Below are 23,400 nucleotides of genomic sequence, written 5' to 3'. Positions count from 1 at the left end.
TCACGTTTTCACACCTTAAACCCCTTATTTTTTTCGCTTATTGCTTTCCTTACAAGACTAGTTAGCCTCATTGGATTTTTCTTGTTCCTCTTATGCTTTTTCCCATATGGTATGTGTTTCTCACAGGACTTTTTAAGAATATATGAAAAAAAGTCCCTTTTTTTGGGGGGGGGGGTTGTCTTTGAGAACATTGTTCCAGTCTATGCCTTTAAGGTCTTCCCTTAGTTGCTGAAAATGTTGGATGAAATTGTTAGCCAATCATAAGTGACTGTGGTATGTATTTTCAGGGATTCAATGGAAGGAGCTGATAACATCTGAAATAGATCCTGCAATGATAATTTATAACTGAGGAAAGTCTATGCAGAAAATAAAACGGAAAGAAGATTCAAAAAAATTTAATTTAGGGCAGAGTCCCAGATGTGACACAAGCTGCGAAAGAGTGGGAGTTCCTGAATTTCATCAAGGTCGACCATGTGGTGTGGAACAACTATGCCATCACCTATGGCTTTTAGTTCTTCCATTCTGAAAATATGATTCAGAGTGGTAACCCAATCAGCTCTAGAAGGAGGAACTGAAGATCTCCAGCAACAAGGAATAACCTCCCAAGTGGCAACAAGAAAATGTCTCGACAGTCCCCTTTTAATTCTTGAGATGGGTCCAGGAAGAGCAGGGAGCAGGGCCTGTTCCACTGTAAAAAAAATCATATGGAAGTTAGTCAAAGCATTATACAACTGATTAACATTCTGCCACAGTGCCATTCTGTCACAGCGGCAGCACTGAATTGAGGGTTAACTTGACTGGAGTGCAGTGCCACTGTAAAAGAATTTACTCATTTTTAATACAATATTTTTTATGAATGAATAAAATGATAATGTCCATTTTATATACAGTGGGTATGGAAAGTATTCAGATCTCTTTAAATTTTTTACCCATTGTTTCATTACAGCCAATTGGGAAGATCAAAAGTGTTCTTTTTGTTGCTCATTACTGTACACTTTGCACCCCATCTTGACAGAAAAAAACCTGAAATGTAAGTATTCAGACTTCTTGCTGTGACACTCATATTTAACTCACATTCCTTCTGATCCTCCTTAAGATGGTTCCACTCCTTCTTTTGAGTCCATCTGTGTTTATTGAAACTGATTGACCCCACAGCTCACAATGCATATCGGTGCACATATGAATCATGGAGTCCAAGGAACTGCCAAATGAGCTCAGAAACAGAATTGTGGCACGGCACATATCTGGCCAAGGTTACAAAAGAATTTATGCAGCACTCAAGGATTCTAAGGGCACATGATCCATAATCCTTAAATGGAAGAAGAACTCTTCCCTGACCTGGTCATCCAGCCAAACTAAACAATCGTGGGAGAGGAGCCTTGGTCAGAAGAACCCCAAGACCATGGTGGCTGAGCTCTAAAGATGCAGTAGGGAGATGGGAGAAAGTTCCACAGAGTCAAATATCACTGCAGCGCTCCACCAGTCGGGGCTTTATGACAGTGTGTGCTGTCAGAAGCCTCTCCTTGCCTCTCATTTTGCAGACTATGAGAAATAAGATTTTGTGGTCTGATGAGAAAAAGATTGAACTTTTTGGTGTTAATTCTAAGCGGTAAGTGTGGAGAAATCCAATCACTGCTCATCACTAACAGTAGAACATGGTGGTGGCAGCATTATGCTATGGGTTTTTTTCAGCTACAGGGACAGGGCGACTGGTTGTAATGGAAGGAAAGATGAATGCTTCCAAGTACAGAGATATCCTGGATGAAAACCTCTTCTAGAGTGCTCTGGATCTCAGACTGGGCCAAAGGTTCATCTTCTAACAAGACAATGTAGTTAAGGATACAGCTAAAATAACAAAGCAGTGGCTTCAGAAGAACTCTGTGACCATTCTTAACTGGTCCAGCCAGACCCCTGACCTAAAACCATTTGAGCATCTATGGAAATATTTGAAAATGTCTGCCGACCAACTTTCACCATCCAACCAAATCCAGGTGTGAAAACTTGTTGCATCAATCCCAAGAAGACTCATGGCTCAAAAGGTGCTTCTACTCTACACTGAGCAAAGGGTCTGAATTAGAGATGAGTGAACATACTCGTCCGAGCTTGATGCTCGATCGAGCATTAGCGTACTCGTAACTGCTCGTTGCTCGGACGAGTATTTCGCCCGCTCGAGAAAATGGCAGCTCCCGCCGTTTTGCTTTTTGGCGGCCAGAAACAGAGCCAATCACAAGCCAGGAGACTCTGCACTCCACCCAGCATGACGTGGTACCCTTACACGTAGATAGCAGTGGTTGGCTGGCCAGATCAGGTGACCCTGGGATAGACTAGCTGCTGCCCGCGCTGCTCGGATCATTCTCTGTCTGGATGCCGCTAGGGAGAGAGCTGCTGCTGGTCAGGGAAAGCGTTAGGGTGTTCTATTAGCTTACTGTTAGGCAGGAGTGATTCTAAAAGAACCCAACAGCCCTTCTTAGGGCTACAATAACGTTATAATTTTTTTTTTTTTTTATTTGCAGCTAGTACCATATTGTGAGGAATTTGCAGGGGGACTTGCTACCGTTGTGTTTAGCTCTTAGTGACACACATATCCACCTCAAACACCAAAGTGGGAAAATTTATTAGGGGTTTGAGTAGAATTAGGCACAGTCTGCCAGTTTCTTTTTATTTTACGTTTATTGTTTTAATAACTCAGTGTCATCTCATCTGGCATAGTAGTGTGCTGTAATACTTGGCTAGAAAATAGCCATAGGAGAATACAAACGGCTTAATTACGCCTACAGTAGCGTTATATATATTTGATTTCTGGTTGATCTGCTGGTGGCTGTAGTTGTTGCAGTGCATCTACTAGCAAATTGTGAGCAATTTGGAGTCAGACTTGCGACCACTGTGTTTTAGTGACGCACATATCCATCGCAAAGACCGAAGTGGGAAAATTTATTAGGGCCCGGGGTTGTATTTCAATTAGGCACAGTCTGCCATTTCCTTTTTTATTTTACGTTTATTTTTTTCATAACTCAGCGTCATCTCATCTGGCATAGTAGTGTGCTGTAATACTTGGCTAGAAAATAGCCATAGGAGAATACAAACGGCTTAATTACGCCTACAGTAGCGTTATATATATTTGATTTCTGGTTGATCTGCTGGTGGCTGTAGTTGTTGCAGTGCATCTACTAGTAAATTGTGAGCAATTTGGAGTCAGACTTGCGACCACTGTGTTTTAGTGACGCACATATCCATCGCAAAGACCGAAGTGGGAAAATTTATTAGGGCCCGGGGTTGTATTTCAATTAGGCACAGTCTGCCATTTCCTTTTTTATTTTACGTTTATTTTTTTCATAACTCAGCGTCATCTCATCTGGCATAGTAGTGTGCTGTAATACTTGGCTAGAAAATAGCCATAGGAGAATACAAACGGCTTAATTACGCCTACAGTAGCGTTATATATATTTGATTTCTGGTTGATCTGCTGGTGGCTGTAGTTGTTGCAATGCATCTACTAGCAAATTGTGAGCAATTTGGAGTCAGACTTGCGACCACTGTGTTTTAGTGACGCACATATCCATCGCAAAGACCGAAGTGGGAAAATTTATTAGGGCCCGGGGTTGTATTTCAATTAGGCACAGTCTGCCATTTCCTTTTTTATTTTACGTTTATTTTTTTCATAACTCAGCGTCATCTCATCTGGCATAGTAGTGTGCTGTAATACTTGGCTAGAAAATAGCCATAGGAGAATACAAACGGCTTAATTACGCCTACAGTAGCGTTATATATATTTGATTTCTGGTTGATCTGCTGGTGGCTGTAGTTGTTGCAGTGCATCTACTAGCAAATTGTGAGCAATTTGGAGTCAGACTTGCGACCACTGTGTTTTGCGCTTAGTGACGCACATATCCATCGCAAAGACCGAAGTGGGAAAATTTATTAGGGCCCGGGGTTGTATTTCAATTAGGCACAGTCTGCCATTTCCTTTTTTATTTTACGTTTATTTTTTTCATAACTCAGCGTCATCTCATCTGGCATAGTAGTGTGCTGTAATACTTGGCTAGAAAATAAAAAAACATAAAAAAAAGGTAAAAAAAAATTCAAGTTATAACTCTCATTTTCAAAATGTTTAACCCGAGGGCTAGGGGTAGAGGACGAGGGCGGGGACGTGGGCGTCCAACTACTGCAGGGGTCAGAGGCCGTGGTCCTGGGCGGGGTGAGACACCACCTGCTTATGAGGGAGCAGGGGAACGCTGCAGAGCTACACTCCCTAGGTTCATGTCTGAAGTTACTGGGACTTGTGGTAGAGCACTGTTGAGGCCAGAACAGTGCGAACAGGTGATGTCGTGGATTGCCGACAATGCTTCGAGCAATTTGTCCACCAGTCAGTCTTCCACGCAGTCCACCCATGTCACCGAAATCGGCACTCCTCCAGCTCCTGCACCTCAGCCTCCTCCCCCCCAGTCTGCCCCCTCCCAGCAAAATTTGCCATTTGAACCGGCATACTCTGAGGAACTGTTTTCTGGACCCTTCCCACAGTCACAAACCACTTGTCCGGTTGCTGATGAGCAATTTTCCGATGCCCAGGTTTTCCACCAGTCGCAGTCTGTGGGTGATGATGACCTTGTTGACGTACTGGAAGAAGTGTGTAAAGAGGTGTCCGACGATGAGGAGACACGGTTGTCAGACAGTGGGGAAGTTGTTGTCAGGGCAGGAAGTCCGAGGGGGGAGCAGACTGAGGGATCGGAGGATGATGAGGTGACAGACCCAAGCTGGGTTGAGAGGCCGGGTGAACATAGTGCTTCTGAGACGGAGGAGAGTCCTCGACCAGAACAGGTTGGAAGAGGCAGTGGTGGGGCCAGACGGAGAGGCAGGGCCAGAGCTGGTGCATCAGCGCCAAATGTGTCAACTAGTGAAGCTCCCGTGGCGAGGGCTCCTGCGGCGAGGGCTAGATTTTCAGAAGTCTGGAGGTTCTTTAAGGAAACACCGGATGACCGACGGACTGTGGTGTGCCACATTTGCCAAACCAGGATCAGCAGGGGTTCCACCACTACTAGCTTAACTACCACCAGTATGCGCAGGCATATGAATGCTAAACACCCCACTCAGTGGCAACAAGCGAGTTCACCTCCGGCCGTGCACACCACTGCTCCTTCCCCTGTGTCAGCTGATAGTCAGCCCCCTGCCCAGGACCCTGCCACAAAAACCCCATCGTCGCCTCCACGATCCTCCACAGCATCCACCAGCGTTCAGCTCTCCATACCCCAGACGCTGGAGCGGAAACGCAAATATAGTGCAACCCACCCGCACGCCCAAGCCCTTAATGTGCACATCTCCAGATTGCTAAGCCTGGAGATGCTGCCCTATAGGCTAGTAGAGACCGAGGCCTTTCGCAGCCTCATGGCGGCGGCCGCCCCTCGGTATTCGGTCCCCAGCCGCCACTACTTTTCCCGATGTGCCGTCCCAGCCCTGCACCAGCACGTGTCAGACAACATAATCCGTGCCCTGACCAACGCCGTTTCTGACAAGGTCCACCTGACCACGGACACGTGGACGAGTGCTGCCGGGCAGGGCCACTATATATCTCTGACGGCACATTGGGTTAACTTGGTGGAGGCTGGGACCGAGTGTGACCCTGCGGCTGGTCATATACCTCGGTCCAGGTGTTTGAGGCCTACTATGCCTCCTCCTCCTCCCACCCCTCCTCCACCTCCTCCTCCGAACGACCATCCGTGGGCATGGCGCCATCAGTCGGTAGCTCTAGGCACAGCAGCAGTGCCGTCGCTAAGCGACAGCAGGCGGTGCTCAAACTGCTGAGCCTAGGCGATAAAAGGCACACCGCCCAAGAACTATTACAGGGCATCACGGCGCAGACTGATCTGTGGCTGGCACCGCTGAACCTGAAGCCAGGCATGGTTGTGTGTGACAACGGCCGTAACCTGGTGGCGGCTCTGCAACTCGGCAGACTGACACATGTGCCATGCCTGGCCCATGTGTTAAATCTGATAGTTCAGCGTTTCCTCAAGACATACCCCAATCTGTCTGATTTGCTCACGAAGGTGCGCCGCATCTGTGCGCATTTCAGGAAGTCCAGCACAGATGCTGCCACTCTCAGGGCAGCGCAGCGCCGCCTCCAACTGCCCGCTCACCGACTGTTGTGCGACGTGCCCACGAGGTGGAATTCAACACTGACCATGTTATCCAGAGTTTACCAGCAGCGCCGAGCGATTGTAGACTGCCAGATGTCAACTTCCACCAGAACTGGTAGTCAGGTCAGTCAGCTTCCTCAAGTCTACAATGAGGAGTGGACGTGGATGTCTGATATCTGTCAGGTGCTGAGTAACTTTGAGGAGTCAACACAGATGGTCAGTGGCGATGCCGCCATCATCAGCCTCACCATCCCGCTGCTTGGCCTGTTGAAAAACTCTCTGGTCAGCATGAAGTCGGAAGCTTTGCGCTCCTCACAAGAGACGGGGGAAGAAGATTCCCTTGTTGATAGCCAAAGCACCCTTAGGTCTGTTTCTCAGCGCATATCGGAGGAGGTGGAGGTGGAGGAGGAAGAGGAGGAGAATGTTGGCGAGACACAAGAGGGGACCATTGTTGAGTCCTTCACTGTTGAGCATGTATGGGCAGAAGAAGAGGAATTGGAGGAGTTGGAGGAGGAGGAAATGGACAGTCAGGCCAGTGAGGGGAGCGAATTCTTACGCGTTGGTACTCTGGCGCATATGGCAGATTTCATGCTAGGCTGCCTATCCCGTGACCCTCGCGTTCAAAGAATTTATTCCAGCACCGATTACTGGGTGTTCACTCTCCTGGACCCACGGTACAAGCAAAATCTTTCCACTCTCATCCCTGGAGAGGAAAGGAGTGTGAGAATGCATGAATACCAGCAGGCCCTGGTGCACAAGCTGAAACAGTATTTCCCTTCTGACAGCGCTAGCGGCAGAGTGCGTAGTTCTGCGGGACAAGTAGCGAGGGAGAGTAGGCGAGCAGGCAGCTTGTCCAGCACTGGCAAGGGTACGCTTTACAAGGCTTTTGCCAGCTTTATGTCACCCCAGCAAGACACTGTCACCTGTCCCCAGTCTCGGCAGAGTAGGGCTGATCTTTACAGAAAGATGGTGAGGGAGTACGTAGCTGACCATACCATCGTCCTAAATGATCACACAGCTCCCTACAACTACTGGGTTTCAAAGCTGGACATGTGGCACGAACTGGCGCTGTACGCCTTGGAGGTTCTTGCCTGCCCTGCCGCTAGCGTCTTGTCCGAGCGGGTTTTCAGTGCAGCTGGTGGCATCATTACCGATAAGCGTACACGCCTGTCGACTGACAGCGCTGACAGGCTGACGCTTATCAAGATGAATAAAGCATGGATTTCTCCTAATTTCCAATCTCCAGCAGGTGAAGGAAGCTCAACCTGAATAATTTATCCACTCCTCCTCCTCCTCCTCATTTTCCTCCTTCTCCTGCTCTTTGTACAGTAAAGCAGAGGAAACTGGCTATTTTTTGACAGGGCCCACTGGCTCTACCTATAGTACTTTATGCATTTAATTTTTCTGGAGGGCCACCGACCCGGTCCTCTGTTTTAAACAATTTTTGGGAGTGCCACATACAGGCACTCAATCTATTCAATTTTTCTGGAGCTCCACCTACCTGCTCCTCTGGTTTGAAAATTTTTTGGACTGCCACATACAGGCACTCAATCTATTCCATTTTTCTGGAGGGCCACCTACCTGCTCCTCTGGTTTAAAAACTTTTTTGGAATGCCACATACAGGCACTCAATCTATTCCATTTTTCTGGAGGGCCACCTACCTGCTCCTCTGGTTTAAAAACTTTTTTGGACTGCCACATACAGGCACTCAATCTATTCCATTTTTCTGGAGGGCCACCTACCTGCTCCTCTGGTTTGAAAAATTTTTTGGACTGCCACATACAGGCACTATCCAAATTGAATTGTCTCCATAGCAGCCTCCACACGTTGTCTCCATTGCTACCTCTAAAAGTCGTCCATATAGCTGCCTCCATACATCGTCCCTTTATCAAACGAGGTTTGTCAGGCCGAAATTTGGGTTGTTTTCATGGATTCCACATCAAAGTTGTTAACTTTGTCGCCACCCTGCTGTGTTATCCACAAAATACACTGGCAAACTTTTACCATTTACGGATATTATTTCAGCGCTTCTTGCGCATCTGTTTACATTCCCCTCACCCGCCATATCCCAAACTTATAAGAACGCTACTACACTTGATCTTATACAAAAGGTTCTTAGAAGTGCTGTTTGGGGAGTAGCCTAGAGACAGGGGCTTGGATTGGCGAAAGCTCGCCTGGCAGCGGAGCCCAGCTCCATGCCAAGAACCAACTAACATAGTTTTAACTGCAGCACCTTTAATCTACTACTAGTTCACTGCCTCCATACATGCCCGCCTTATCAAACGTGCTGTGTCAGGCAGAATTTTGGGTTGTTTTCATGGCTTCCACAACAAACTTGTTAACTTTGTCGCCACCCTGCTGTGTAATCCACAAAATATACTGGCAAACTTTTACCATTTACGGATATTATTTCAGCGCTTCTTGCGCATCTGTTTACATTCCCCTCACCCGCCATATCCTAAACTTATAAGAACGCTACTACACTTGATCTTATACAAAAGGTTCTTAGAAGTGCTGTTTGGGGAGTAGCCTAGAGACAGGGGCTTGGATTGGCGAAAGCTCGCCTGGCAGCGGAGCGCCAGCTCCATGCCAAGAACCAACTAACATAGTTTTAACTGCAGCACCTTTAATCTACTACTAGTTCACTGCCTCCATACATGCCCGCCTTATCAAACGTGCTGTGTCAGGCAGAATTTTGGGTTGTTTTCATGGCTTCCACAACAAACTTGTTAACTTTGTCGCCACCCTGCTGTGTAATCCACAAAATATACTGGCAAACTTTTACCATTTACGGATATTATTTCAGCGCTTCTTGCGCATCTGTTTACATTCCCCTCACCCGCCATATCCTAAACTTATAAGAACGCTACTACACTTGATCTTATACAAAAGGTTCTTAGAAGTGCTGTTTGGGGAGTAGCCTAGAGACAGGGGCTTGGATTGGCGAAAGCTCGCCTGGCAGCGGAGCGCCAGCTCCATGCCAAGAACCAACTAACATAGTTTTAACTGCAGCACCTTTAATCTACTACTAGTTCACTGCCTCCATACATGCCCGCCTTATCAAACGTGCTGTGTCAGGCAGAATTTTGGGTTGTTTTCATTGCTTCCACAACAAACTTGTTAACTTTGTCGCCACCCTGCTGTGTAATCCACAAAATATACTGGCAAACTTTTACCATTTACGGATATTATTTCAGCGCTTCTTGCGCATCTGTTTACATTCCCCTCACCCGCCATATCCTAAACTTATAAGAACGCTACTACACTTGATCTTATACAAAAGGTTCTTAGAAGTGCTGTTTGGGGAGTAGCCTAGAGACAGGGGCTTGGATTGGCGAAAGCTCGCCTGGCAGCGGAGCGCCAGCTCCATGCCAAGAACCAACTAACATAGTTTTAACTGCAGCACCTTTAATCTACTACTAGTTCACTGCCTCCATACATGGTCCCCTTATCAAACGAGCTGTGTCAGGCAGAATTTTGGATTGTTTTCATGGCTTCCATGTTAACTTTGTCGCCACCCTGCTGTGTAATCCACAAAATATACTGGCAAACTTTTATCATGTACCGATATTATTTGAGCGCTTCTTGCTCACCTCCTTTGGTTCCTCTCTGCTACCCATTGGTTTGAAGCCTGAGTCCATTTAGGGTATGTCGCCATGCCACTCTCTAGCCTTCCGCTGCTGCCGCTGCCGCTGCATGCCGTCCCCTATAGTGTCAGGGTCAATTATTGGATGTTTTAGATGCTATCTAGCTTCATTCTGTCACTCTGTCATGGCCATGCTGTTGCCCATAATTTTGGCATAATGGTGCATTTAAGCAGCCTCAGAGGCATCCATGCATGCTGCCCCTGCTGTTTCCTGTCCATTTCCTTGGTGTTTCCATCCTTTTCTGAGGTTCCCAGGTGTTTGGCCAAGCTTCCCTGTGCAGAGCCTTGGTCCCCTTGAAAAATGCTCGAGTCTCCCATTGACTTCAATGGGGCTCGTTACTCGAAACGAGCACTCGAGCATCGGGAAAAGTTCGTCTCGAATAACGAGTACCCGAGCATTTTAGTGCTCGCTCATCTCTAGTCTGAATACTTATGACCGTGTGATATTTTATTTTTTTCTTATTAAATAAATTAGCAGAAACATCTAAATTTCATTTTTTGTGTCAACATAGGGTGCAGAGTGCACAATAATGAGCAGAAAAAAAGAACATTTTTGACCTTACCAATTGGCTGCAATGAAATAAAAAGTGAAAAATTTTAAGGGGTCTGAATTCTTTCCGTACCCACTGTAGATGCCCGTAATAGTTGCTCTATTGTTGAACATACTTTGTTATGTTTATTCTTCATTGTTACCCAGTCGTATGACAGGGGGGTGGATCCGTAGGTTATATGGCCTCTGTGTGAATGGTAACCACCCCCACCAAGGCAGGTTCTTTTAAATATTTTATTTTATTTTTTAAATATGGCTGATAGATCATTATCAAGACGCTGGAGGGTTGAAACTTTTAGATCTTTTCATTGCATCTCCACTACTGCATAATCCATACAGCTTTTTGATCAAAACCTAAATGTTCCGGGCTTACAACTTTTTTGATAATTTTCAGTAGGTTTAGAAGGTTTTCATATCCTTTCACATTTTGTTATTTTTTGTCTTGTGCCTTTTGTCTTTTCCACTATTAATATGAAGTCATTGCTCAAAAGAGAAATAAGAGACATAGCAAAATGTCTCAATACTAATGTGCAAGAAATTTCTTTCCTTTTTAATAGGCTTTCCACAATTTCTTAAATTTCCTCACACAGTGTAAACAATCTAATTACAGGGTATAAATCACAGATTAAATGTGATACCATGATAGACTGTTTACATATAACTTTTTATTACACTCGAGTACTTTGTCGGCTCCAGGTTTCAATAGGCCCCTGGGCAACAGAGCCTCAGTGGACCCTTTTGTAGTGATCTCAGGTGGCAGCATTCAAAATCCTAAAATATTCTCTAGTTTATCATATCATCCAGCCTCCTCATGGTAATTTTATATACAGCCCCCTCATGGTTATTTTATTTAAGCCCCCCTCACACCCTATGAATTCAGTAGATACAGCCACCTCACCCCCATGGATTCCTTATGTACATCCTTAAGTGGACCCCCCAGCAGCTTTGGGCACTGGCACTTGCCCAGGTATGCCCAGTGCTGGTGCCGTCCCTACTCAAGTATAGGTTGACTTGAGTATAAACCGAGGTACATAATTTAATGAAAAAAACTGGGAATACTATTAACTCAAGTATAAACCTAGGGTGGGGAATGCAATGGCTTATGCCCCCAAGTATATAGCCAGCAGCCCCTGCCCCTAGTTTATCGCCAGCTCCCTGTCCTAAGTTTGCCCAGCCTATAAAAAAAAAAGAAAAACTCTGTACTCATTTTTTTGATTTCTTCTGGTGCTTTATTGGCTCTGCCTCTAGCTCCATGTGCACTGCCACAGAACACACTATGACATCAGTTGCTTGCTTACTAAATAGTGTTTGCGCAGCCATCAGCATACACACTATGATGTGAGCAAGCAGCTGATGTCATATGGTGTGCGCCGGAAGGGAGACGGAGCACCGAAAGAAGGAAGAGGACCTGTGGGGGTTGTCGGAAAGGTGAGTACAGAGTTTATTTTTTTACAGACTCGAGTGTAATCCGAGTTTTTTAAGCACATTTTTTCGTCTTATACTTGAGTATATACCGTAAGTCTTTATACATACAAAGACACAAAAAACTTGTAAATGTAACATTAACCTTAGTGTATATCATAATGATGTCTACAACAAACAATAAAAACAAGATTTGAAATAGCAATCTAAACATTTTGTAATAAAACATAAAAAATATGTTTTCGTTAAAGGAATGAAGCAGAGGAAAAACTAAATAATTCCTGTGATCCTTAAGGCCAAAATTGGCCCAGTCCCGGAGGTTAAATAAAGAGCTAATTAGACAAATCATGTTCATGATAAATTGACATAGTTTTGCAAAAGGAAAGAGTAACACAAGCAATGGTAAAAAAAAGCATGAATACAGCAACCAGCTCCTGAGACATATGTGATTCTGTGATTTTGGATGCTTTCCTAGCTTCTTGTCAGTCACTGTAAGCAAGTAAATGAAGAGCAGCACTAGTGGGATTCAGGCAGGCCAACATCCAGCAGCTTGCACACATGGCATAATATGATGTTGTGAATATGATTGCTGGTTTCCCAAATCAGATGCTGTGATTCCTGCCAGACATGGGGATTTTCAACTGGAAGCTATTCCTCAATACTGGGTTGAAACCCTTCTGGCTTTGAGAAAGCTCCTGTCTCTGTGGTAATATCCTGAAAAGGCCAGCCAGAGTGTGTGTTTCCTAATCTGAATCGATATATACTGGAGAACTGTAGCTAAAATTTGACAAACATATTTTGTATTTTCAATAACTAAACATAATAAGAAAACAAAGCCAATTAAAATATACAACTAGTACAATATCTGTTTATCATTTGGATGTGTTGTCTTCTGAAATGAAAAATGCTTTTGCTTTTCGCTTCGCTGGCAGTAATATACTTTTGATCAAATATTTTTTTTGAAAAGTAGTGCTTTTCTCCTATTTTTATAAGTAGATCTTTTATTTGGGCAAAATGGTAATATACAGCATCATGCAAGTTATTTCAGTATGTAGGATGCAACAAAAACCCAGGTTATTTAGTTTGATACCAAGTTGAACCCCATTGCTATGATGCATAGATACCAGAGGAGAAGCATATAAATATTGGCTTTTTTCCTGTGCTTCTTTGGCATAAAAAGCCTAAAAAAAGTGGCATTTATTTCTGCCTCTTCTTTAATCTGACATAAACAGAACTACTGCTAGTGCAGAAAGTCCCATAAAAAGTCTCTTAGTTACTCCAGTCCCCTGCTGGTGTTTGTGTTGACACTTTTTTGGGATTTTTTGGAAAAAAAAATCCAAGACAGAAAGTAGACCATAAGAACATTTATTAAAGGGGCAAAACTACCGTATTTACTTGAGTATAAGCCAACCCGAGTATAAGCCAAGACCCCTAATTTTACCACCAAAATCTGGGAAAAACTATTAGCTGACGATGGGAAATTGGTCACAGCCCCCCAGTATATAGCCAGCAAGCTCCCAGTAGTATATAGCCAGCCAGCTCCCAGTAGTATATAGCCAGCCAGCTCCCAGTAGTATACAGCCAGCCCAGCCTGCCCCCATGTAGTATACAGCCAGCCCAGCCTGCTTCCTGTAGTATACAGCCAGCCCAGCCTGCCCCCTGTAGTTTACTCCCAGCCCAGCCGGCCACCTGTAGTATACAGGCAGCCCAGCCTGCCCCCTGTAGTACACAGGCAGCCCAGCCTGCCCCCTGTAGTATACAGGCAGCCCAGCCTGCCCCCTGTAGTATACAGGCAGCCCAGCCTGCCCCCTGTAGTATACAGCATACCCAGCCTGCCCCCTGTAGTATACAGCCAGCCTACCCCCTGTAGTATACAGCCACCGCAGCCTGCCCCCTGTAGTATACAGCCAGCCCAGCCTGCCCCCTGTAGTATACAGCCAGCCCAGCCTGCCCCCTGTAGTATACAGCATACCCAGCCTTCCGCCTGTAGTATACAGCCAGCCCACCCAGCACTAAAAAAAAAACCTTATATACTTAACCTCCGGCGACCCCGATGCTCAGCGTGGCTCCCGATGTCCCCGATGCGCTCCTCCTCTGTCTTCCCCGCTGCTCCTCTTCTTTCTTCAGTCTTCTGTACAGCAGGCAGGGATGCGACCATGTTATCTCCCAGCGGACGCATACTATGATGTCATCGACGGCCGCATCATAGTATGTGCCGGCCAGGAAGATAACATGGCTGCGTCCCTGCCTGCTGTACAGAAGACCGAAGACAAGAGGAACTGCAGGGAAGACAGAAGAGGAGCGTCTGGGCCCCCAGTGGGTGAGTTTATAAGTTTATTATTTTTATTGACTCATGTATAAGCCCAGGTGACGTTTTTCAGCACATTTTATATATACGGTATATAAGGTACTTTAATCTGATGGGCAGCGGAGCTTCAAAAAAAGACATTCCCAACTGTCCTAAGGGGCCTGTCTAATGATAAATCAACCCCATTGTTTAGGATTGCTATGATAGATTTCTCAAACACTTACCTGCAGCAAAAAATAGGGTCCACATTTATTATCATATATTTTTACATTGACATCTTGCCAACTGAGACTAATAAAAGAAGAGTGCTCATGGCCCACACCATAATGCTGCTGCAACTAATTATAATAGCAATTACCTGAAATATTTACTTGAATCTCAGAGGTAGTGTGAACATTGTTCCAGGTGACTGACTTCTGACAGAGATGGAGGTAGCACTTCCTTTTGTGTCATAGAAAAGCTTCTTCTCAAGAAAGAAGCAGCAACTTCTGTACTTGGAACTGTAAAAGATCTACTCCCATCATCATGTAGTAGTGATAATAAATTTTTTTACAGTATGGGCAGAAACCCATTTAACATCTAGTAAAACTTTTTTCATATACCAGCAAACATGCCATAATGGCAGGTGAGGGTCAGCAACCTTTGACACAATATGCTAGTGGATTAGATGCCACAGTGGAGTCCTAATTATTTCCTTAATTACATCGTTGCCTATTCATTCACTGTGCACTGTGTAATAGTACATAATGTCATAATGTACCTCTGTGTGCCCCAGCCGGTAACTCACCTGTCCCGACTCCATCGATGGTCCCCGCAATGTCCGCGCTCCGGCGTGCGCGCCGGTTCTGTGAAATTTAAAGTAATTGGCGCTGGGCAGCTGCCTGCCCTGATAAATTCCTGCCCCTTCCTATGTCCCCTGCCAGATCTTTGTGCTAACATGCCTGAAAGAAAGCTGTATTCCATGCCCACTGCGATTATCCTGATTACCCATTGTGACCTCGATTCCGTTCCTGACTCCAATCCCGTGCTGCCTGTCCTGACCTACCACTACGTCCCCGACTCTGGTCCTGTGCTGTCTGTCTCGACCTCCTGCCTGTCCCCGACCATGAGTTTGGCTTACATTTCTATACTACGCCTTGCCCGCCACCGCAGACAAAGTCACGCCTGTGGGACAACCAGGTGGTACCACGCTGCAACAAGTCCAACCTGCTTTGCGACGGGCTCTGGTGAAAACCAGGTAACACTTAGACTCAGGTCCCAGGTGGAGGCTTACTACTACCACTACGGCTTACTACTTCACTACCACAGATCCTGACACATCACCTTTGCTGCAGGGATCTTTTGGGATCAGTTGATCTTTTTTCAGCCATTACCACTGAAGGCACTATTTTTAAATTTCTATTGTGTGCTGCTATTACCAGACTGCCAAATGAACAAGCATAATATTTACAATATTAAAGGGAAACAAAACTGGAAAGAAAGGGTTTTCCTTAGTGTGGAATTTCAGTGATATAGCCAATAGAAGTAGTATATATTCTCTTCTCACCTGATAGGGTTGTTCTTTCAGGCACAACACTGTCAGAAGTGTGTAATATGGATCAGCCACTGTCCTTGTTCCTCCGTTTAGGCAATTCTTCCCCAGAGGATTTAATCCACCATATAGCAAGACACTGCTACTTACATTTTTTCGTCCAGCACTAAACATCTTCTTAAACTAGCAGTGCCTTGCTATATGGTGGAATATTTACAGTATGGATTTAATACTAAACAATATGGACCACCTTTTGAGCTAGAGCCAATTTTTTTTTAAAAAAGGAACCAAAACTGGCAAAATACTGCAATGCATAATTTGCAATATTATTTTTTAATAGGAGTGACATTTATTCTTTTCATCTTTTTCCTTGCAAACTAAGGATATTGTAAAATATCTTTTCACATCAAATGACAGATGGTGGTGTGTGCTGGAACATTTTCATGTAACCTTTTTAATGACCTATTACTGAGATTATACATAAGTTACTACATATTTTAACTCAAGAGACCTGGATTTATTCCTTGTGGAGGCTTGACAGCATCTAGTTAATTCAAAGCTTTTAGAAATCTTCTTGGGTATATCCATAAGTTCCTCTGTATAGTGAAAAAAGTGTTAGTTAACAATATAGCTTTTACTTTTTAAATAGGATTACGAGAATGACATTATGTTAGACCAATTTTAGAGCCTATTATCTTTGTTCTAGAAATCTGTACAGCATGTGACTTATTATTAGAACACATATGCAGTATTATATATTAAATGAGATCTACAATAAAATCTTTAGTTGATCTCCACATGACCAAAGTCATTTGTGCTCCTTTTCCCTTTCTTTACTTGGAAGATTTTAGAAATTAGAATTGTAACGCCATTCCTTTTATATCAACTGAATAAAAGTGGAATCACCAAGTGTTTACTTTTGAGATTAAATTCTCTGGATTTCGGAAAATGAATCTCCTAAGAAACGTACACATTCATTTAAAGATTATTGAAGTTGTGAAATAATTGCCTCCTTTTAACTAGAGAGTTAAGCCTCTTGACATTTCACATTATGAATTTGCACTTAGCCTTAGTCATTTCTGTCATTATTCCATTCCTATAGTTTTAGCTTAATCCCAAAGGTATAAATGCGTCACTGTGAATTTAGTCACTGTAAGCAACAGAAAGATGGAACTTTACACAGCTGTCAGTGGAATATATTTCAAGGAAATATTACAAGGGTTCTATACAACCTGCTGACTGAGCTTTATGTGACTCACAAGGCATTGTTAAAATCACAAGTAGTTTTTCATGTTCACCTAGTCTTTGACTTTTTTCCATAACTGTGACTAAATTATACAATCCAATAATATTTCCATTATAGTATTATAGGTAACATAAAAGATAATGTTATGCACAGTACAATCCAATTTTCAGAATTATATAAATGTACAGTATAGCTGTTGGAAAATGTTGCCAATGCTAAAAAATGCTTTAGTCAAATCTATTTTTGTCAACATAATAAAATCTTTTTTTTTTACTCTATATACTAGAATATTATATTAGATCAGCATATTTATATACATTTTGAAAGTCTAAACATACAGAATATTAGGCAAGATTTATCTTATATCTAGACAGAGTAAAGTTGGATTAGAGAGTCTATCAATGAACTACATTTATAGCAAATGCTCATGTGCCACATTCTACAAACATTTCTGTCAGGATGGACCTCCGTGGGAGGTGGTACTAGCCGACACCTAAGACCGGAGTCTAAGTAACACCTGGTCTTCACCAGAGCCCGCCGCAAAGCGGGTTTGAGTTACTGTGGCAGGGAACCACCAGGTCGCTCCATAGGTGCGACTAGCCCACGGTGGCAGCCGAGGTAGAGGTACCTTAACAGAAGAAAGTCTCGTGGTCAGGTCCAGGCAGAGGGTCAAGGCAGGCGGCAGAGATGCAGGGTCAATTCCAACCCGGGGTCAGCAACTGGAGGTCCAGGCAGAAGGGAACGGAACAGAGCAACACGGAGGAACACTGGTAACACGGCAACACAGGACTCAGGAGCAGGAACACACAGGAAAGCAGGAATACACAGGAACGCAGGAATACACAGGAACGCAGGAATACACAGAAATGCAGGAATACACAGAAAGGCAGGAATACACAGAAACGCATGAACACACAGAAACGCAGGACAAAGGAACACAGGAATACAAAGGAACACAGGAATGCACAGGAACACAGGAATACTCGCTAGGAAGCTTTCCCTCAGGCTGTGAGGCACAAAGATCTGGCAGAGCAGGAAGGGAGGAGCCGGATTATAAAGTGGAGGTTTTCAGCCAGTGCACCAGTCAGCGGTGCGCTGGCCCTTTAAATTTCCGGCAGCCAGCATACGCGCCCTAGGAGGCGGGGATGCGCGCACGGCAGTCTGGAGGATAGCAGGAGCTGGGAGAGGTGAGTCCGGTGCAGGGGCTGCAGCAGGGGCACACAGAGGACCACGGGTGCGATCCGAGATAGGGATCGTGGGAGCCCCAGTGACAATTTCTGTAGCTTTATGTCACCTATTTGGTTCAAACTATGGAAATTTTTGGGGCATATTATCAAATCTTAGTGTCATGACAGAGAAATAGAGGTGCAAGCTCTGTGCTAACCAAAGACCTCTGTCCCTGTCTACTTTCCTGGCCCTGTGCTAACCCGCAGAAACTGGTTGACATTCTATTCTGAGATAGATGGGCAAAAATCAAAACACAGCAATAGCTCAATACAGAATGAACACATACAAGTAGCAAGAGACCAGTGTAAGTAAGAGGCAGGTTTATGTCGCTGGAAACCACCCTGACCTCTGATTGGTTTGGCCATCCATCATTTAAACCACACCTAACTCACAGACTCCCAGCTTAAGATAGAAGATAAAATCACCCAGATTTCCACATAACATACACCAAACTCAGCCAAATGAATTAACTCTACAGAACAAGCTATCAATCACAGCATCAAGCAGAGCAACCTTGGGTGTGGTTCACATGTTGGTTTTCTCACAACCTAACCACTAGATTCACAGGAGTGACAAGATGGTGAAACTGACAGTTGTTGACAGAGCTCACTATAGAAACTTACAGATTGTACCCATTGATTAAAGCTATATAAATAAATAATAATAATAATAATTATTATTATTATTAAAGACATCAGATTGAGTTACCCCATGCACTCTAAGAATACTTTTAACAGAGTGACAGATTCTTTGCATTAAGCGCATATTTTGAAACAGAGATCTACTACCACCCAGATCACAATGATACCCTGAAAAGGAGGGAGATCAGGGATGAAATCCATGGGTAAATAAGTCCATGGCTTAGACAGAACAGGCAAGGGTTCTGCAGGAAATGTCCTGGGAACCTTTGCTCTAGTACAAACATCACATAATGCAACATGTTCTCCTTTCTGTGACTAGGAGTTAATTTGGAAATCAATTTGTAGCAGTGACTTGAGAATGCTCAGCAAATACAGTACTAGTACTGTCACATTCCTCCGTAACCTTTACCACATATATAGAAGGTACAAAAAATTTGTCTGCAGGGGTGTTGTTATGAGCCAAAATTGTAACAGATGACAGTATCTGTTACAATCTATCTCAGTAGCAGACAAAACAACTTTAGAAGGAAAACTAGTCAGGGGCTTGAAAACCACAAAAATAAACAATGAGGGATTTGAGGTCTTTGGAATGTATCACCAAAATTGGTGCACGTCCATTGCACCAATTGATGATGTCATCTGAGGTACCTTGGCAGAATTTATCGCTTAGTCGCTGATGTTTCTTCAACTGAGTTCTGGTAGAGTAGGATTGCATGACATGACCGGAGTTCCCACAGCAGAAGCAAAGGGCGTTCCTCTCTGCATCGCTGAGGTGACATAACTCCAACTTCAACTTGCACTTCTACCTGCATAGGTCTGTATGACTATAGGCATAAGAGAATAAGTGGAAGGTACAGAGGAAGAAGACGTCGGAGGAATACGAAAAGAACCTTCTTGCTTACTTTTCTGCATTTTTTAAACATAACATGTTACAACATTGATACATAATTTTAGTGCTTGAGTAACACAAAGTATTAAGTATTTGTGAAAATTAAAAAATTTAGCAAATAAAAAACTGAAAAGTGTGGAATTCATATGTGTTCAGCCCCCTGCTATCTGATACCCATGAATAGTATCCAGAGTGTCTCATTATCACTGTCAGGAAAAAGGGTAAAGAGTAAAGCCTAATCTCACCCACAGGCTTTTTCCAATTTGCCGACCTTGTACCAAACACAAGTGTCAAACTATCGACAATCCTTCCACCAAATAAGTTCAAAACAAGGGTAGGAAAACAAGACAAGACATGGAACAGAGAAATTACATACAAACAAGCACTATACAACAGTACAGAATTCTAGCAAGTCATTGGGGCAGGTAATCTTCTAAGTCAAAAACATGTCGCAGCAGGAAATTTAAATATAATATCAAATGGGCTGCATGCCGAGTCTACACACTAAACAGATAGAACTTAAAAATTCACTCCCTGTCTGTCACATGAGAAGTAATATTGACTGACAGACTAAATGTTCAATCAAGGAGTTCAATACAGGAGTAAATATCTGCTGTTGCAATGGTTCACCTAAGAATAAAGGGTAGTAGTCCAAAAACAAGATAGTCTTAACATAGAGAAATTCAAACAGGAATTTATTCTCAATCATAACTACAGCTGGTTTGTGAAGGCATCCCAGGTTTGTTAGGCAACATCTGTGGACAAACAGCATAACGAAAACCAACGAACGAACCAGACAGCTGTGAGATAAAGCTGTGACAAAATGTATTCCAGGATTATTTTTTTTTTAAATATCTTTTATGTTCAAGCTCTCATCTATATATGGCACAACTTCTAACCTTCTAAGACATGGACATCCAATTAAACCGAAAAGGAAGTAACAAAGATGCCCAGAATATCTCAGGAGGGAGAATTGGTCTACTGGCAGGGCTTTATTTCCACCTAGGCACCATGGACACCTAGGGCAGAAAAAATAGTGGGGGAGTGTCTGACAGGGCCAAAAATATACATTTTCTGTCTGACCTTCACCCACCCCCGGGTGGTGGTGTTTTTTTTTTTAAGATTGTCTTTTTCATTTTTCAAGAATACAACAGTACACAAGGAAAACATTCGCCTCAGGGAAGTACAAGGTACAATCATGGAAAATAGGTTATCAGCATGAAAATATCAATACAGGATAAGTTCATCAACTAGTGATGCAACAACAGAGCGATATTTACCCCACAGGAGGCCCCTCCTCCCCAAGGCAGAGAATGCACATTCACACACCCATTCACACCTCATACATACGAAGCTATCCCTCCTCCTCCCCAAATGCAGTCTGGGCTGTTACCCACACAACCCAGATCGAAATAAAATGATCTGGAGTACCTCTAGCCGTGTAAGTGAGTTTATACATTGAAAGTTTCACATTAATTAGCGAGATCCATTTGGCTAATGTGGGGAGCTTAGGAGCCTTCCAGTTCAGCAAAATAACCTTCCTACCATAGAACATTAGCAGTCTGAACAGAGCCCTCTCAAATGTTCCCCACCAGGCCCATAAGACAAACCCGAGAGGAGCAGACACCCGGAAGACCCAGACGATCATTAATGTAGGAGTGAATGCCCATCCAATCAAGGTGGTGGTTTTAGTGGCGGTATAGCTTTTTTGTAAGTGTGTCAGCCTCAGGTCAGACACATTTGTCTGCAGCGTCAGAGGAGTGGCCACAGCAGTGCCATGGTGAGCAATGAGTGATTGCTTCGTTTACTTCCTCATGATTGGTTGCATTTCTACAAAACTCATGCTCCTATGTGCTGCTTCAGCACGTGCATTCTGCCAGGAAGGAGAGGAGGCTAGAGTGGGTCATGGGGGGGCTGTATCCATTGTTCTTAGGTGAGGGAAGGATGGCAACCCATCACCCCCATCCCAACAACCATGGATGCAGACTATATACAAATGGATGCCGCTGTTAGACAAAAACTGATGATACCAATAAGGGGATGTAAGTTCTGTAAGTGCCTAAGGCAGCATCAAGTCTAAATACGGCCCTGTCTACAGGACAACTATAAGTTGCATACTCTACAAATCTGTCCTTTAGAGTGCCAAGAAGAAAGACATTTTTGAAAGCAAGCTATAAAAAGTCTTAATTTCAATTTGAAAAAAGTTATGTACCACAACACACCATCAGAATGGTGGCTCTAAAAAGTATTGACTTGGCAGGTTGAATACATGTGAACCTCCTTTTTCATATGCAAAAATTTGCACATATCACACTTTCACAGATAAATTTATTTACACTTCACAAGAACTTTATAACTTGCGTTTCTCTATTACATAAAATATCAATAGAATGCATTCAATTGTACACAGAAGGGCTCATTTACTAAGGGTCGCTTGCTCACTTTTTTCGGACTGTACACCATTTTTGGGGCTAAATTGGCTTGCAAAGGTATTTAAGAAATGTATGCGCTGGGATTGTGGCGCATGCAACAATTTTTGTGGCGCAGCCGCAACACAAATTAGGGGGCTTGCCGTCGGACACTCCGACTGATTCGGACTGAGCGTGGGATTTAACTTTCAAATTGTGTCGCAAGCCAAAGCAATTAGTTGCACCACTAAAAAGATGGTGAAATCGGTCGGACATGAGCCGGGAAGCGACACGTTCATGACTTTGGGCGCATGAATCGCGGCACAGCGTATTATAGTTGGACAATGCACTTTCCGTGAACTCTGGTGACCCTGTAAGTACATGTGCCCCATATTGTCAGGATCTGGGGGTTGGTTGGCAATGACGCAGACTGCAATGGTGTTCCTGTCTCCAGTGTTACCAGTGTTCCTCTGAGTCTCCTGTGTGCCGGTGTTCCTACGCTCCTGCCAGCTCCGTGTCTCTGCTGAGAGGTTCCAGGGTTTCTTCCAGCGTTGTACCCCCGCTGTCATTCCGGGCAAGGACTGTCTCCTGCATTCCACCTTGGACTGTTTCCTGAATGCCACAGAGGGACTAGTCGCACTGGTGCTGCGGAATGACCTGGTGGTACCCTGCCACAGCAAGTCCATCCTGCTTTGCGGAGGGCTCTGGTGAAGACCAGGTGCCACTTAGACTCCAGTCCCAGGTTGCGGCTAGCATCAACTCCTGTGGTTATCCAGAGGGTCTACAAACTCCTGGCAGCTCTTCCAGACATACCATAAGGACACAGGTAAAGACAATTGTGTAATTAATTTGTCATCTTACAAACCCACAAATGTTGAAGTGGATATACTATCTAGAGGACTCTCTAGATATTCTGTCCCACCAAACCTCTAGCTAAAACAGGACTCTGTAGTGACAATTTTTCAGGAGGTTAAGACTGAAAGAAGAGGCTACTCTCAAACTGCCAAATACAAGACAGGCTGTAAAACAAAAGAAAAAAAAATTATGATTGGACCCCCTCACCTGCCCGCAACAACACTTTGGACCATTACTTTGACTGTTTTAGACAGCTTCAATACAAACTTCAATATAAGAGAAGCAAGACAGAGAAACCTCTAACATCAGTGTGCAGGAAAGAAGGGCCACCAACTCCCATAAAAACAACTATGAAATTATAATTAAACCTACAGATAAGGGTGGCGCTGCAGTCCTGATGAATACATCTGACTACATGAAAGAATCACATAGACAGCTTACTGACAGACAACTCAAAAATACACAAGAGAACTGGGGATAGTCATTAAAGGGATGTCTACAGATTTTTCAAACCTTCTGGACTTGATCCCGGAGAATCCCAAAATAGG

At 44.0% G+C, this 23,400-nt stretch overlaps 1 long non-coding RNA gene across 1 annotated transcript in view; it reads right to left on the bottom strand.

The window, feature by feature from the left end:
- Window positions 1-408: 408 nt before the first annotated feature.
- The window catches only part of LOC140120543 (uncharacterized), a 60,172-nt gene continuing 37,180 nt past the window's right edge, over window positions 409-23,400 (bottom strand). The window contains exon 3 of the long non-coding RNA XR_011853855.1: window positions 409-688. This is a non-coding gene — a long non-coding RNA (uncharacterized lncRNA). The remainder of the gene's footprint in view (window positions 689-23,400) is intronic.

The sequence above is a fragment of the Engystomops pustulosus genome, chromosome 3, assembly GCF_040894005.1.
Source record: "Engystomops pustulosus chromosome 3, aEngPut4.maternal, whole genome shotgun sequence".
Lineage (NCBI taxonomy): Eukaryota > Metazoa > Chordata > Amphibia > Anura > Leptodactylidae > Engystomops > Engystomops pustulosus.
The sequence above is the reverse complement of the archived record's forward strand: the minus strand, read 5'-3'. Positions and strand labels throughout refer to the sequence as shown.